Here is a 16,052-nt window from a genome sequence, read left to right as displayed (position 1 = left end):
ACTGGCTATTTTCTTAAATGTTCAGCTTCGTGCCTGGTTTGGAAATCAACATCTATTTGTCTTTATGGCAGCTAGCATGGTGAATTAAACTAGCTAAAGGGATTCATAGAAATATGAATATTGCACTTTCAAGAGTCTAAGAAAGAAAACTTTCTAAAACATTTATACAATTTGAGCAAATAAATTCCCTAAGTACAAAGATCATGCATGTTGTTCTTTAACAATGTCTCTTGTGACACCCAGTGTCTTCAACATGATTCATATAAAGAAGATGCTAAATGAATATTGGTTTATCAACTAATTGATGAGACATACTCACAGACAATGAAACATGCTCTTTATGTCCATGGAACAACTAAAGAGGGAGACACTGTGACAAAAATGACAAATTGTGCAGCATAAACAGTGAATATAATTTGCCTAATAAATGGGGAAATCGAAAAGGGTGGAAGCCAGGCATTGAAGGAGTGATAATCTATAAAAAGGTAGAGAAAGAGGGCAGGGAAAGACATATCAAACTTGAATATGGATAGTTTTACATCTAGTCAACATCATGCTTGACTTGGGATATCTAATGAGACTGCAGACCTAAATGGTGTACTTGTAGGACCTTCTGTCATATAACGCCAGGGATAATATATTAAGCCAAGGAACATGTGAGTTATATTACAACCGCAAGGGAATAAAAATTAAAACCCCTTCATGTGGAAATAGACATAATCGTGCTACATTTCCCTGCAGAAGAGCATATAGTGGCAATTTTTCTTCATATAATATTACATTAGTTTTAATTCTTATTAATAAGATACAAGAGTCATTAACACTATTAAAAATCTAATTATGTTAGCAATTTTCCATCATGTCATATTTGAGCAGTTAAGTATTGGTATTTGTTTTTCTTAATGGGATTCAAAAGTCTAATTAATAGGCTTTCTTTTGTGGTTAAGTGAAATGAATCTCTGTGAAAAAGAGCCATTTTTAATATCTGCAGGCAGCTTATTTTCTCATATATTACACTACCAAGCCATCTGTCCATCTGTGGTATAAATAACTAGATATGAATTATAAGATTATCCTATGAAATTGAACAATGCTTTTCATTACAATAAACGCCTAGATGTACACGTTATAGCTATCATGTTTTAAGAACTTTGATATATCTACTGGATTAAAAAAAAAAAACACAGAAAAAGAGTATGCAGCAGATTATTACTTAAGAAAATTTGAGAAAACTGAAAATATATTGAATAGGTTAAATGTGTTTTCTGCTTGAGTTGGTATTACTTTGGGATACTGCATATCAAAATAACTCATAGCAAAAAGTTGTGTTTAACTCTAGATTGTTAATTAACCTACTGTCTTAATGAGAAACATTTGTGTGATTACTCTGCCTCTTTATTCCTTGGTAGTATGCTAATACACACACACACATACATACACACACACATATATATAATACAATATTATACAAGTACTATAATATATATATAAAGTACATTTAACATATACATGTAATACAATATATAATAGTATCTTATATAATATGATATATAGATATCGATATCTATATATAGATATAGATATGTAGATAGTATCAAAGAATAAAGATATTTATAGAAACAGCTGTTTCTTGGTTATTATTAAAAATGTCCCTGTGATAGATACACTAGTCATTTGTTATTAATCCTGTAGCCACAGGAATTAAACCAGCATCATTTTATTTCTTCAGACTGTTAATTAAAATGTTTTAAATGAAGACTTTATTTTTCGAGCAGATTTAGGTTCACAGTAAAATTGACAGGAAGAAAAAAAGATGTCCCATGTACCCCCTGCCCCACACATGCACAGCCTCCCCTATTATCAACATCCCCCACCAGAGTAAGGCATGTGTTACAACTGATGATCCTACATGGACACATCATAATCACCCAAAGCCCATAGTTTCTCTGAGGTTCACTCTTTGTGGTATATGTCCTATGGGTTTAAACACACGTATATGACATGTATCCATCACTATGGTATCACACAGAGCATTTCTGCTGCCCTAAAAATTTTCTGTGCTCTACCTACTCATCCCTCCTCACCCTTCAACCACTGACAACCACTGATCTTTTCACTGTCTCCATAGTTTCGCCTTTTCTAGAAGGTCATACAGTTGGAATCATACAGTAGGTCGACTTTCAAACTGGCTTCTTTAACTTAGTAGAATAGATGTGAGTTTCCTCCATGTCTTTTCATGGCTTGATAGCTCATTTCTTTTAAGCACTGAATAATATTCCATTGTCTGAATGTACCACAGCTTATCCATTGACCTACTGAAGGGCATCTTAGTTGCTTCCAAGTTTTAGCAATTATAAATAAAGCTACTATAAACATCCATGTACAAGCTTTTGTGTGGACATAAGTTTTCAGTATTTGGGTAAATACCAAGAAGAGTGATTACTGGATCATATGGTAAAGAGTATGTTTAATTTTATAAGAAACTACTAAACCATCTTCCAAATCAGCCATATCATTTTGTACTCCCATCAGCAATTTATGAGAATCATACAGAGGAACTGAAAAAATTAAAAACAGATAACTAAGTGAATATATTTGCTAGATGAAACAATAACAAACTGCTATAGAAAAGGAATACTAATAAAATAAGAACAAGTTCTTGAAAATTACTATGGCAGCAGAAGTATCAGACTTGACAGAAGTGTAAATAGAAAAAAAAGACAAAGAAATGGGAAAACAGCATAGAAAAGAAAATTTAAAAACTATGGCAAGAGATTCATTATTAGTATACCTGGAGTTCTTCAAAAAAGAGAAGAGAGAAAGGACAAGAAAAGAATAAAAAATCTCAAGAAATTTTCACAGAACTAAAGGACTTAAGTTTTCAGATTGTGAAGGTCCACTGAGTGGCCAGCATAATGGATAATGATATACTGGCACAGACAGCAACAGACATTCACTATAATATCATCAGGAAATTTTTGACACCAAGAACTGAGAGAAGATGCTCCAAACTTCCTTATGGAGAGAATGAAGAGACTTCTGATAAAAGAATCAGAATGGCATCTGAGTTTTCCACAGACAAAGCAAGAAGACCTTTACAATTCTGAGAGGGGAAAAAAAATTCCTAACTATAATTCAGAACCTGAATGAACTAAAATAAGTGTAAGATAAAAGAATGATTTCTGCAAATATGCTATATCTTGAAAAGAAAAAAGCACTCCTCATGAGATCATTCTCTGAAACCCACTAGAAAATGGACTTCTCCAAGAAGGGATGATTCAAGAAAGAGGAAGGCAAGGAATATACAAAGCAGAAGGTCTAACTCAAAAAGAGAAAAAAAGTCATGAATGAAGCACCCGAGACAACAGCTGAATAGACGCCTAGAGAACAACCAGTCTAGATGGCAACACAAAGGATCCAGGGTAAGTTGCTTTTACAGTAAGACAGGTAGATTATCTGATGCTTTCTTCCTTATCAAGAAGAAACTTATACAACTGGGGGAAGAATTTGCAGTTGAATTTGAGATAAGTTCATAAGCAAATAAATAGCATTAAATTGCAACAAACAATTTCAAGGAAACAAAAATTTGCCAGAAAGGAAAATTAATCATCATCTTGCCCAGTTGAGAATAGCATTTGCATAGTCAAATAATATAAATACTTAATATTGATCTAAAGAAAATTGTGACATAACTGTATTGGGAGGCCAGGAGGATTAGAAATTGTGTGTGCGCGCGTGTGTGTGTGCGTGTGTGTGCGCGCGCGCGGGCGCACATGCGCACGCACTCAGGGCAGGGGTTGGTATGTGTGAATGTGTGTGTATAAATGTAAGCAAAGTGGGTTGGAGGAGAGAAGAGAAATAGAAGGTAAAATGGTGACCTTTTTAAGAAAAAGTCAATAGATAATGTTAAAAATGAAAAATAAAAATAAAACAGCAGTATACATGCTATTTATAAATATGGAAGTAATAACCAAAAGAATGGAGTAAGTGGATTGAAAATAGTTACCTTAAAAAGTAGGGAACAACTGAGGGAATGGAGTGAAGAGAGTTATTTTATACGAAATGTCTTTTAAACCAATTATATGCATATACTTAATAAAATTATATGTATATTTAAGTATTTTGAAGCATATGCATATCTCTAGATAAAAATAAAAACTAATTTTAAATATCCAAATTAAAAAATAAATAATAAAATTAGTTTCCTACGGCCTAAAAAGCGGTATGGCTTCAATTAATACTTTGATTTAAATAGTCTGGACTAAGCCCTATTTAACTGAAGAGAGCGCAGTACACCGCACAAGAATGACAAAAAGTTTCTGAATTTTTTTGACCAATTTCTTGACCAAAGGTAGTTATTTAGAATGATGGGTTGTATATGATTTTGAAACTGAATGTTCCTGATGCACTCAATAAACTTAACGAAAACAAAATTTCAATAGTAGCCACCGCATTCACAAAACCATCAGCCTATCATGCTAGCAACTAAATTGTAGGTCGATGTTGACCCCAAAGTACACACTCAAGCTCTATTCTTGTTTCTAATTCATGAGTTCGGGTTGTGTGTACCTTACTTGTACTTTTGGAATAGAATTTTTCATCCTAGGAACTCTCATTTCGACTCCGTTGTAAGCTGACTGATGTGACTTCAGGGAGGCGGGACTTCCAGGTAGGTTCTAATGGCACTTTCTGCTAACTCATTCCACAGGTATCATTCAGCCATGGCTCACAATGCTATAAAAATGTCTCTGCCTGCATGATGAAACACGTCTACCCCCAGGTACGCCAGAGATTTGAAAATAAAAAGTAAATCTCCTCCTTGGGTGGGATCCACATTATCATGCAATTTGTGAGCTTGCCCACGTGAGCCCATTTCAGGCACTTTTAGATCAGTGGAGCAGCTATTAAAGTGCCATCAAAGCATTTTTGACTCCATAGAATTAATCATGAAATCTGTTCCTGCCAGCTCACTTATCATATTCGAAATATTAATTTAGAACAAAATTAAATCGGACACCCACCGACAGCAACATTTTGCCCTTCAGAACTCCCCTTCATATTGATTTATTAATGGCTGCCAGAACAGCATACTAGAACAATTTATTACTTCTTTCTGGATGTTTCCGTATGCTTACAAATAGTCCTTGGGAATGAGAGGTGTTATCTGACAGTCTTTTGACATGGGTATTTTTCAATTTGCATAACATTTGGGGGATTTATTGGGATTTAAGGGAAGAAGTTTAATTTTAGTATCAGTGACAATGGGTGATTTGCTTCAAGAAGTTTTAAAGCCAGGGTGGTCATTTGACGGTGGTGCAAGTCAAAGATAATATAAAACTTAGTGCATCAGTGAATCCAGTCTCCACAGTGATGAGGTGCTGTAAAATGCAGACAGGAAGCATAGGGTGTCCTTTATGAACTAGGTAAATATTCTTTATACTTTTGCTATTAAAATCTTAAATGGCTGCATCAGCACTTGAATACCATGAAAGTTCAAATGATCAACTGTGACAGTACATTCCAGGCAGTAAAAGCGAATCGTCCTCTAATCCTGAGACAAAGGGCTTTACTCCCTCAGCCTCGGAGTGGAATCACACTGAGCAAAGCTCCAGAACAACCCTCAGGAGGCCCAAATACACCATCCCATTTGTGTAAATAATATCACCAACATAGATAATACAAATAAGAGATAATCTTGTCTGAGCAATGGTCATTGATGTCTGAGGTCAAGACGTCTACACCAAGACGTATTGGCCCCATATCTTGTGCCCCTTTGAATGCTTCTGAAAACCTGGGGATTATGCATCCTGATTTGCACAACCAGCTTCTCTCCAAGACAGCTGGCTTTTCAAAAAACTTTCCAAAAATGGGGTGGGGGGAGCTTTTCCTTAAAAGTAAAACTTAATTTTACACTTCACCGTTTTGCTATGAAAATATATAAATGTGATAAAAGCATAAGATACGTTGTAAGGGTCAAAAAGATTTCTTTTAGGAGCCTTTGTCCAATCTGAAATTGATCATTTTCTCTCTTCTCACTCACTTTATAATGCCAGCAATAACTTCTGTCTAAGGTAACAGAAGTAGCCTTCTCTCTTTCAAGTTACTTTATTTTTAATGGCCACTTTTGCTCTGGATCCTTCATCCTTCCCTGTAGCAAATATTTATAGGTTTTTCCCTTGATCTCTGTGGGAAGAGAAAACATGGAACAAAACCACAGGAGACTCCTAAGGTCCATGTGTGGTCCAGAAGAGGAGAGCCTGGCCCTGGTATTGGTCTCATAAAGCTAGTGATTAGCACTGAAACCAGCAGACTCCTTTTCCTGAACCTCAGAGTTCTAGGAATGGCAACGGAGCTGTGCATCTTGTTTCTCTGAAACACACCTGAACTGCAGGATACCTGAGATGCACAAGGTTCCAGTGCACTGAATGCTTTTTTAGAGCTTCATGCCTTTGAACTTGTGGGTTACACTGCTGGACCACCCTTCCTTTCTCCATCTGACAATGCCCATTGATTCTGTAAGACTTTTCAAAAGTCTGCCTCTCTAAAAAGCTAGTTTCCTATTGCTGCTGCAGCAAATTACTTAAAACAACACAAATTGGTTACTGCACAGTTCTGGGAGTGCAGTCCAAAAGGGGTCTGTAGGCTCCTGGGGAGAATCTATCTCCTTGCCTTTTCCAGTGTCCTGACACTGTCTATATTCCCTGTCTCTTAGCTCTTTCCTCCACCTTAGAAGCCATCAGGAGAGCACCTTCACATCTCTCTCTTCCACCATCATGTTGCCGTCCCCTCTCCGACCCCGTGCCTCTTTCTCACAAGGTTCTTTTGGATTACATCAGGCCCATAGATATATAATCCAGGATAATCTTCCTATCTCTAAATCTTTAACTTAATCACATATACTAAGTTCCTTTTGCCATGGACAGTGACACGTTCATGGGTTCTGGGGATTCGAACATGAACATCTTTGTGAGGAGAATATCCAGTCTGCCACAGACGCCTTCACTGATTTCTTGCTCTAGAGTAGAGCTTTACCATTCTCTGGCCACAGCGGAACCTTGGCTGTGTGCTCCCCACAGAGCCCAGTAGGCGGTTGCCCAGGACACTTATCGATAAAGCATGTTAGAACAATGCTATAAATGTAATGAGTTGGAGGAAACTGCGCTCACCAGAAAACAATGCAGGAAGGAATTCTGTTTGGTTAGAGAGAATATTTTCACAAGCTATTTCACAGGGAGGGAAGAAGATGGGGCTCCCAGGAACACTCTGGACACTATACTGCTCCCTAAAGAAGACTCTTTCTTGCAGAGTGGACCTGAGGCTGCCACTGCCATCCTTCTCTGTCCTTTCCAGCTGCAGACTCAATGCCTTTCTAAATAACCAATGGATACACTTCTCAACAATCTTTGCTGGGAAAGAAACCAAACTATCAGCTGGCACAGAGGACTAACATGTCCCATTTGGGGACTATCACTTTGTTATAAATTTCCTCATCTGTAAAATGGGGATAAAAGCTCTTTCTCATGTGTAGTTGAGAAGATTAAATATGTAAAATGTTTAAAACAGTGTTGTACTCATACTGAATGCTTAAAAATCCTTAACTATCCTTACTGGGCATTATTGTGCTTATGGGAAGGTCATCTGGCTTGATAGGCTGTGTATTCTTTAAACCCCAGAATTAGTAATTTCTGCAGTGGCTAGAATTTCACTGTCCAACACAACAGCTAATAGCTACATTTGGCTATTTGCATTTACATTTGAATTAATTAGATTTACATAAGAATTAAAAACCCAGTTCCTCAATCATACTAGCCACATTTCCACTGCTCAGTAGCTACATGTGGACAGTGCAAATGTACATCATTTCTATGATCACAGAAAACACATGGGTAGCCCAATCGATAAACATCTCAGTGTCAATGAATACTGTAGGATTTGGGGAGGAGTTAAAGTTTAACGTACTCAGAATTATACCTCTGCGGCAGTCATAGTTCTTTCATGATAAATATTCAAACCATAATAGATCTGAAATCAAATAAACAGCATTGTTTTTAAGCTCTAAGATGAGTACAAGTGTGGGCTTTGAGGTTTTTGATACTGTGATGAAGACATCTTTTTTTTTGGCCTCCACCCTCTATCACCAGGCAGCCAAAACCTATTAACCCTCGTGTGGTAATGACACCATTTTCTCATCGTCTTTAAAACTCTGGCTAGATTAGGTGAGGCAAGAAAAGAGGTCATGTTCATATTATCAAGGATGAAAAATATGCTCCAATATTTTCACTTTCAACATATAACCCACTATTACTCTAACACATTTTATTTTCCACTTATATTTTCTCTGGCTAGCTCCAATAGCAGTGCAGAATTTATTCTTACCAGAGGTGCTCGGTACATAGAGTTCAAAATGCAGGTTTAAGCAGTCATGGCAAGTATGTCACCATTCCAATATTCTGTACCCACAGCAGACATTGTTAATCAACCCACAGTATTCTCCCCCACTGACTTGGATATGACATGAGACTCATTCTCAACACAAGGCTCTAGGTAGCAAATATCAAACAGTTGATGCTGGCATTTGAGTTCCAACATTCTTGTCATTCCCGGGTCAAAGGGCATTTGGTGGATAGAAAGAATCAAAGACATAGATAAAATTCAACTATGCTGTTTAAACAATGCTGCTTTCTTTAAGGCACAACCATGCTTCATTTCTTTTTTTTTAGTATAAGAAAAATGTTCTTTAACCAAGAACTCAGTGGAGCAACAGTGCCACCCAATGGCTGGTTAGGTTAGTTTTGCATTTAAATGTTACCATTTAAACACAAAAACTGTCTTTCACAGATAAAAAAATGGGAACTGGAATTGGCTATTAACTGCTTAAGCTGCTATTATTCACTGTTTTTCTAAATGATAGATACACAAAAGGTAGGCGGCATCCTGAGGAATGAAATTGCCTTAAAACAAAACCCTCGGCACGTTTCCTCTCCTCTATCAAATGGAACAGCTCAACAAAAAGACAGGCTCCACAAGTATTTACAAATGAACAGGGTGGATTTTCATCCCTCATTTATAAGTGGGTGGAATGGGCAATAGTTCTCCAACACCTCCCCCCAACCCCAGGTGAGCATAGTTCTTTTTTTCTTATTTTCTAATAAATCGGTGTGCTAAACAAACCCTACTGGAAACATTAGAGTAGGTAGATGTATTGCAGCATTTTGTATGCAAAAAAGGAGTATGAAGGCTATGACAAGTGTTATAAATAGAACTATTATTTAGTTTAAAGGGAAGCAGAATTTACATTTCCCAAATCAGAGACCACTCAAGCTTTGAGATTCAAGTAAGCAAAATAAATCTGAGCTTTTTGCAGTGTGAAATCGAAGCTCTAACTCTATTAATAGAAGAGGTGAGTAATAGGTTTCCCAGGCTGGTTGGTGTTGGGTTTTTATTACCCAATCTTCGTGATCTGCATAGATCACTGAAAACTTCCAACATGGGGTGACAGCAAGTCCCCAAGGCACTGAGGTTTCACATTGTAAGCATTGGAGTCTTTCTCCCTTGGAGGGATTTATTTGAAGATATGGAGACATCCCCACAGAACTTATACCCAAGGAAAGAGGAAAAGCCTACTCTTTTTTTTAACTTCCATTCAATCAGAATACTCATAAAGTCTTTTTTTTTTTTCTTTTTGTAACTACACCGATGTTCTTTAAAAAAATTCCAACTCTCAAACCAAATAAATTTGTGCTGGGTTGATCTGGTCCTTTTTTAATGCATAAAGACATGACACACAAACATGTATTACTGTGTACTAGTGATTGCTATGATTAATCACTTTTGAAGAAAAATAAAATTCTCAGTTCTGCATCTATTTGTAATTAAAGACTTTTGTCAAGAATTTCTTTTATTCAACCTTTGTCCTCTTATTTCATTTAGTTTTTATTTTAGTGACTTAGGCTGTGTTTTGCTGATAAATATGGGTAACCAGAAAAAGACTCTGGCTTTGAAAATGAAATGTGAAATGAATGGAGGCACATAGGAAATACTTTATGTAAAGACTAAAAGTATACCCCGAGTGAATCAGAGAATATTCAGTTAAGTTCACATTTCTTCATTGAATTATAGTATTTTTTGAATAATCATAAGTTGTTCTTAGAGTGATGAAATTATAGAAATTAGTTCAATAAAAGACAGGATAATGTAGACTATAAATGAGTGAAATTTTAGATCAGCTGACCTGTGTCTGAATCCCAGTTCAGCCACAAATTATCTATGTGAATTCGAGTAAATTTCTTAAGGTCTATGAGCCTCAATTCTCTAATCTGTTAAATAGCACAAATGCATATTATTGTGAGGATTAATGAGTATTTTCTATGGTAAGTGGATGGACTATTCACAGACTATTCACTTGGTGTGGCAAGAGATATGAGTGAAAGGAAAACTGAAGTTGGAAAGTGACTTGTATCTTAGAAATGTAACTAGCAGCATCATAGAAAGTAGGCAAAGAAGGAAATCAAGGAATATTGTGGGCTCTGGGGTCAAACTACCTAAGTTTTAATACAATTTCACCACTTTCTAATAACATGATCACACATCTCCAAATCTGGGTTTTCTCATCTGCAACAATAGGCAACAGAAATAGCACTTCCCCAGAAACTGTAGGGGATACACTGAGACAAGACATGCATAGCTCTTCCACACTGCATAGCTCAGGGTAAACATTTAATATGTGGGAACCAGGAGAACTCCCCTTGACTGTAGCTGAAGTACGACATATATGCGCCTGTGTTTCTTTTCCTTGAGAGGAGCAGAGTTTATTGAATAACAGTTTATAGAAGATAGAACAAAAGGGAATATAATCTGCAGAACCTACAGTAAGATCCTGAAATTCGTAACTCTCTTTTACACCTAATGATTCTTTGCTATAAATGCTATGCTCACCTTTACCAGGCATCAGGGAGACAACTGCTGCCTTCAGGGAGTAGGAATTCTAGTTCAGGGGACGGACATTCACATATTACATGTCAAGTGAGGGGGATCCATCACTTGGAGAGGCACTTGGCTCAGTGATGAAGACAGACTACAGTCTCTATGCCAGACTGCTTGGTTTGATTACTGGCATCCCCTAGTGGTGCCACTTAGGAGCTGTGTGACCTTGGGCAAGCTACCTAACTCCACTGTGCCTTACTTTTTACAACTGTAAAAGAAGATAATAATAATACCTACCTAGTTGAACAGGTGTGTGGAATAAAGGAATTAAACCATATAAAGTACCTGGAGCATATTTAGTGCTAAATAACTAGTTACTGCTGGTACTACTTCTACTAGTAGTAATAAAGGTCTACTAATAAAGGCTCCTTGGAGCCAGGTGTGTTTCAGAATTTTTCTGATACTAGAAAGAAAACATGGTATGAACACTATAGATGACACAATCATCCCAGTGGGATCTAGGACAGCACCTGTATTCAAAAACATTAACATTACTGCTGTAGGAATTTTTACAATGGTTATAGCTAAATAAAGACCTATCAAGAGACTCACATCTAGCAAAGTCACAATTTGCTGATAACTGAGTTCAGACCAGGTAAGATGTTATCACCACACAAGTGTTCAAAAGCTTTTAGTTTCCAGAGCTTTTTGAATGTTAGCTTTGTGGATCTTCATGGCTTTGAACATTAGACAGAGATTGGGAAGGCTTCTGAGAGGGGCATTTTTTTTTACCTGGTTGGTAAAGAAGAGTAGAGAAATTGTGAGCAAAAGGAATTTGTGACAGACGCTGTGGTCAAAGTGGGCAGGATACCCCACAAGACAGAAGGGCAGAGGGAGAAGTGAGGCTGGAGATAGATCGCCTGACCCTCCCCAAACTGGCAATGATCGGACAAATACTGATCTGTTCGAATATAATAATGTTAATTCTTTTAGATTAGTAAATACAACTTTAGGCTTAGTGTGTGTAGCCAGAGATGGCAAACAGATAGGTCAGGACAGCCAGTGGTGGCCTTGCAGATGTGTTTTATTTGGTGACACAGTGTTTAGTTTTTGGAATGTGGATACTTCAGAGAGAACATATACTTGCCATCTGCCACAGATGGTCCCATCACTCTATAATTCTCTACTGTCTTCACCCAGCTGGATTCTCTCATTTCTACCTATGTGGTATTTCCCAGCACTGGAATTTTCAACTCCTGCTTGGGAAATAAAAGAAAATAGCTGTTTTAAATGAACCCTGAGATTTAAAATGATTATGTGGCCGAATTTCTCTTGAAGTCTCTATACAGACTGGCAGAGAGGTTTCACCCTAAATGTTGGCTCTCCTGATTGTCAGTGACTTCCCAAAATGCTGTGTTATGAAGGTGTTTTAGGCTCAGTTGCAGAGAATGAAAAAGAGAGCATTAACCTGCCCATGTTTTACATACTTGTTCCCAAAATATAATCCAGTGATTATAAGTAATGTATTACCTGATCTTTTCCTGTAGTATCCGATATGGTAGTCACCAGCCACACGTGGCCAATTAGCACTGGATATGTGACTAGACCAATTTGAAATATGCTGTACATGTAAAACATACAACAGATTTCAAAGGTCTTGTATAAAAAAAAATGTAAAATATCCTATAGATAATTTTTAACATTGATTACATAGTATAAGCAAAATTTTTATTTATTTATTTTTTAGGTGAGGTAACCTTTGGTTGACCTCACAGATTGCAAGGACCTTGTCAGCTTACAATCCCTTATTTTTTATTTTTTATGCCTACAGCACCTGGTCTTCCTAGGTGGTCTCCCACCCAAGTACTAACCAGGCCCAACCCTGCTTAGCTTCTGAGTTCAGATGGGATTGGGCTTATTCAGGGTGGCATGGCCATAGACAAAATTTTTAAGATGTTGAGTTAATTAAAGTATAGTATTAAAATTAATTTTACTTTATCTTTTTATTGTTTTAATATGGCTACTAGAAAATTTGAAATCACATATGTCTCATAAGACATTTCTATTGGACATCACTATTCTATATGATACATGTTAATGATATAGTTATATTTAAAGTGACTTCTGACCCTCATTTGTATTAGTCATGCAATTTTTAATGAACTACAGTCCCCCCAAATTATTACTTTAGAAAAAAATAGATTTCTTGTTCACTCTTGATAGAAAAGATGAAAATTTCTTGAACTATATCCCACCATGAACTTCTCATGTTCTTTCCCCATCACAGAAATGTCAGTTGGGAATCACTGCTTCAGAATAGCCCATGGGCCAAATCCACCAACCACATACAAGTCTGCATGTTGTCTAAGGTTCCCCTTGCATTGCAATGGCAGAGTTGAGAGAGTGTGACAGAGAGGGTCCTGAACGCCCAAATGATTTACTATCTGGTCCTTTACAGGAAAAGGCTACTGACTCCTGTTCTAGAACAATTCCAAAGGGGCTTTTCTAAATTAATTCTCATAAATAGACATTGAGACTGGTTTACAGATTCAGAAAACTGCTTAGGAAGAAATTTGAATCATGAGTGCTAAAAACCACTAATACATTCTGAAATAAAACATTGTTTTCAGCTTCTAAAAATCTTCAAATTTCTTTTTCTGGCAGGGGAAGGGAAGCTGGGGAAACCATGCTTTATAAAACAAGATCCTGGAGACAGTGTTAAGAGACTGAGGGTTATTTAAGGATGAAATGAGCAAGCATTTGCTCTGCAAAGGATTTCATAGAGCATCATGTTTTACTAACAAGTTCCCAACCCATTTGAATGGACATATGAATTAATGGTAAATTACTGAGAATTTCCTTACATTGATCATAATAAGCATCCTAAACTTTTAGCTGCTTAGTTAATAAGATTTTTATAAATTTCTATGAGAAATTTAGAATGTTATACTACCTTTGTCATAATATGTCATTTTCTTTCTTATAAGTGGACTTTGATAAGTTAAATCTCGTGGCTTTTAGAACTCATTAGAGAAAGCTTCTGGTTTGTGGTTTATGGGTCATCATATAAAAAGTACAGAGCCGCTATGTCAGAGTTGGCATTATGCTTAGAAAAATAACCTCTGGAGGTCGATAAAGCATTGTTTCACCCTTCTAAGACCTAGTTATCATATTAAAGATTGCAGATGTTCATTTTCCAATTTTATTAGCTTTCTTCACAATTGGTTAAAAATGCAAAGAAAAGAAATTACAATTCTAATTGTGACTCTACTTAACGAGTTCAAACTGATTTAAGTATGAACATCTGAGAAGCCTGAAAACTCGGCAGCCATTTAAAAGTCTATTTGAGTAGGAGATCACAATTCCTTAGAGAAATGGGAAGGTGCTTTATAGTCTAATGCTTCCTTTTGAACTGTATATCACTTTTTCTATTTAGAATTCATTTGAATGCAGAAATTGAGTTAGGTTCCTTTCGTTGGAGACACTCCAAATATTTTGACAGTTATTTGAATACCATATTGACAAGCCCATTATATTTACTGGTCCTAAAACAAATAATTTCCACACATTCTAAGCTTTAAAACTCTTTAGGACATATTATTAAAAGATTATAACGTGTTTGTCTGTGAATTTTTAAAGGGAGGGATTTGTGACTTCTTAAAAAAAGGAAAATATTTGAATAGCAGCTATAATTCTAGTATATTCACAAATCAGTCATTAAAATGCATTGAGCAGAGTCGTTGCAGCTGTATACAGCTTTTATTATTCAGACTGCTAAATGGGTGAAACATATATTTTAATTTAATGTATAATGCACAACTCAGAATGAACCAGAACAATTCTCCCTTCCCTCCCTTTCTTAAGAAGAAGCCAGAGATCCTTCAACGGGCTGGTGATAATTTCTCCTGGACAACAGCCAGCTGAGATTTATTGAATGTGCTGGCATCTCTTCATACAACATTGCAAGAGCTGGCAGAAGGTTAGTCAAAAAATCAGCCCATAACATTTCTACTTTTATTCATATATTTTCATGGGGGATTTAATTGCTAAACCTTCAGCTCTGGTTACTAATTATGGCCCAACGGGAACTTCAGCTTCTATAGAAAGTTAACAAAGGGGTGTCTTCCCATTTCATTTTTATGGGAGTAGAAGTCCTGGGTTTGGGGAGCTGGGACATTTATGGTCCTGAGTAAAGGGAGCTACAAGGAACCACCTGGATGTTATTGATAAAGAAGAGGAAAAGGTGGTGGTGGTGGGGGGTGGGTGTTATTTTCATTTAGTGACATAGTAGGAACTAGGTAGAAGATATGTTTAAAAGCAAAAGAAATTATGTGGCATGACTATATTCAAAGGGTGTTATGATTCTTCCTTGATTTAAATAGGTCAGACTCTTGTCTAGAGGGCTCTTACCTGGAGAATGTTATTGTCTACTTAACTTTCCCTCCAGCCCTTGGAATTTCATCTTGAGGCTTCCTGCAAAATAAAGACCCTCCTCTCACATTTTTAGAACAAGCAAAATCCCGTTTATAGCTTCTTGTGTTTCCATAAATACTTGTAATCTATTTTATTTCTTTGCTGAAATGTAAAGGTTCTCTCGGCTGCAATTTATGCCTCTCCTAAGGTGTCCAACAAGCTCTCGTCAGAGTTCTGAACTCTTCTTCCATAGCACAAATCTCAGTGGCAGTGCTTAACTAATTTACTGTATTTAATCAGGGACTATAAAAAATAGTTTCTTTTGTCTTTCCATGTCTAGAGATTTATACTGGTGCTTAGTCTTTTAGAAAAAGGCAGTGTGAAACTGCTGCCAGTTATGTTGGCTTTTGGACTTAGTCAATTCGTGACCATATCAAGAGGGGATTGTATCTTTTAGCATTATGAGTACTTTCACCACAGAGAGGAATAAATTAGGGCTGAGAGTTTCATGGTCCTGGGAGACCTTGAACTTGACTTACTGATTTGTGAAAGCAAACTGTGATGCACAATAGCCTTCAAAGCTACGAGTGCCGCAGGATTCTCTGTGCTCTCTCAGACTGCCACAGTTGAATGACAGACACCTGCAAGAGTCTCAAGTCTTTTTCTCATGTTCTAGATGTCCAGGCTGAATGCAGAGGTCTATGGTATCTCTTCTA

General features: G+C 36.7%; 1 non-coding gene across 1 annotated transcript; it reads right to left on the bottom strand.

The window, feature by feature from the left end:
• Positions 1-12,745: 12,745 nt before the first annotated feature.
• On the bottom strand, positions 12,746-12,864 carry LOC120616738 (5S ribosomal RNA). Its single transcript, XR_005656669.1, has one exon. It is a non-coding gene; the product is annotated as a 5S ribosomal RNA (ribosomal RNA).
• Between the last annotated feature and the right edge of the window lie 3,188 nt (positions 12,865-16,052).

The sequence above is a fragment of the Pteropus medius genome, unplaced genomic scaffold (assembly GCF_902729225.1).
Source record: "Pteropus medius unplaced genomic scaffold, Ma_sr-lr_union100, whole genome shotgun sequence".
Lineage (NCBI taxonomy): Eukaryota > Metazoa > Chordata > Mammalia > Chiroptera > Pteropodidae > Pteropus > Pteropus medius.
This window is presented reverse-complemented; position numbering and strand designations above follow the sequence as displayed.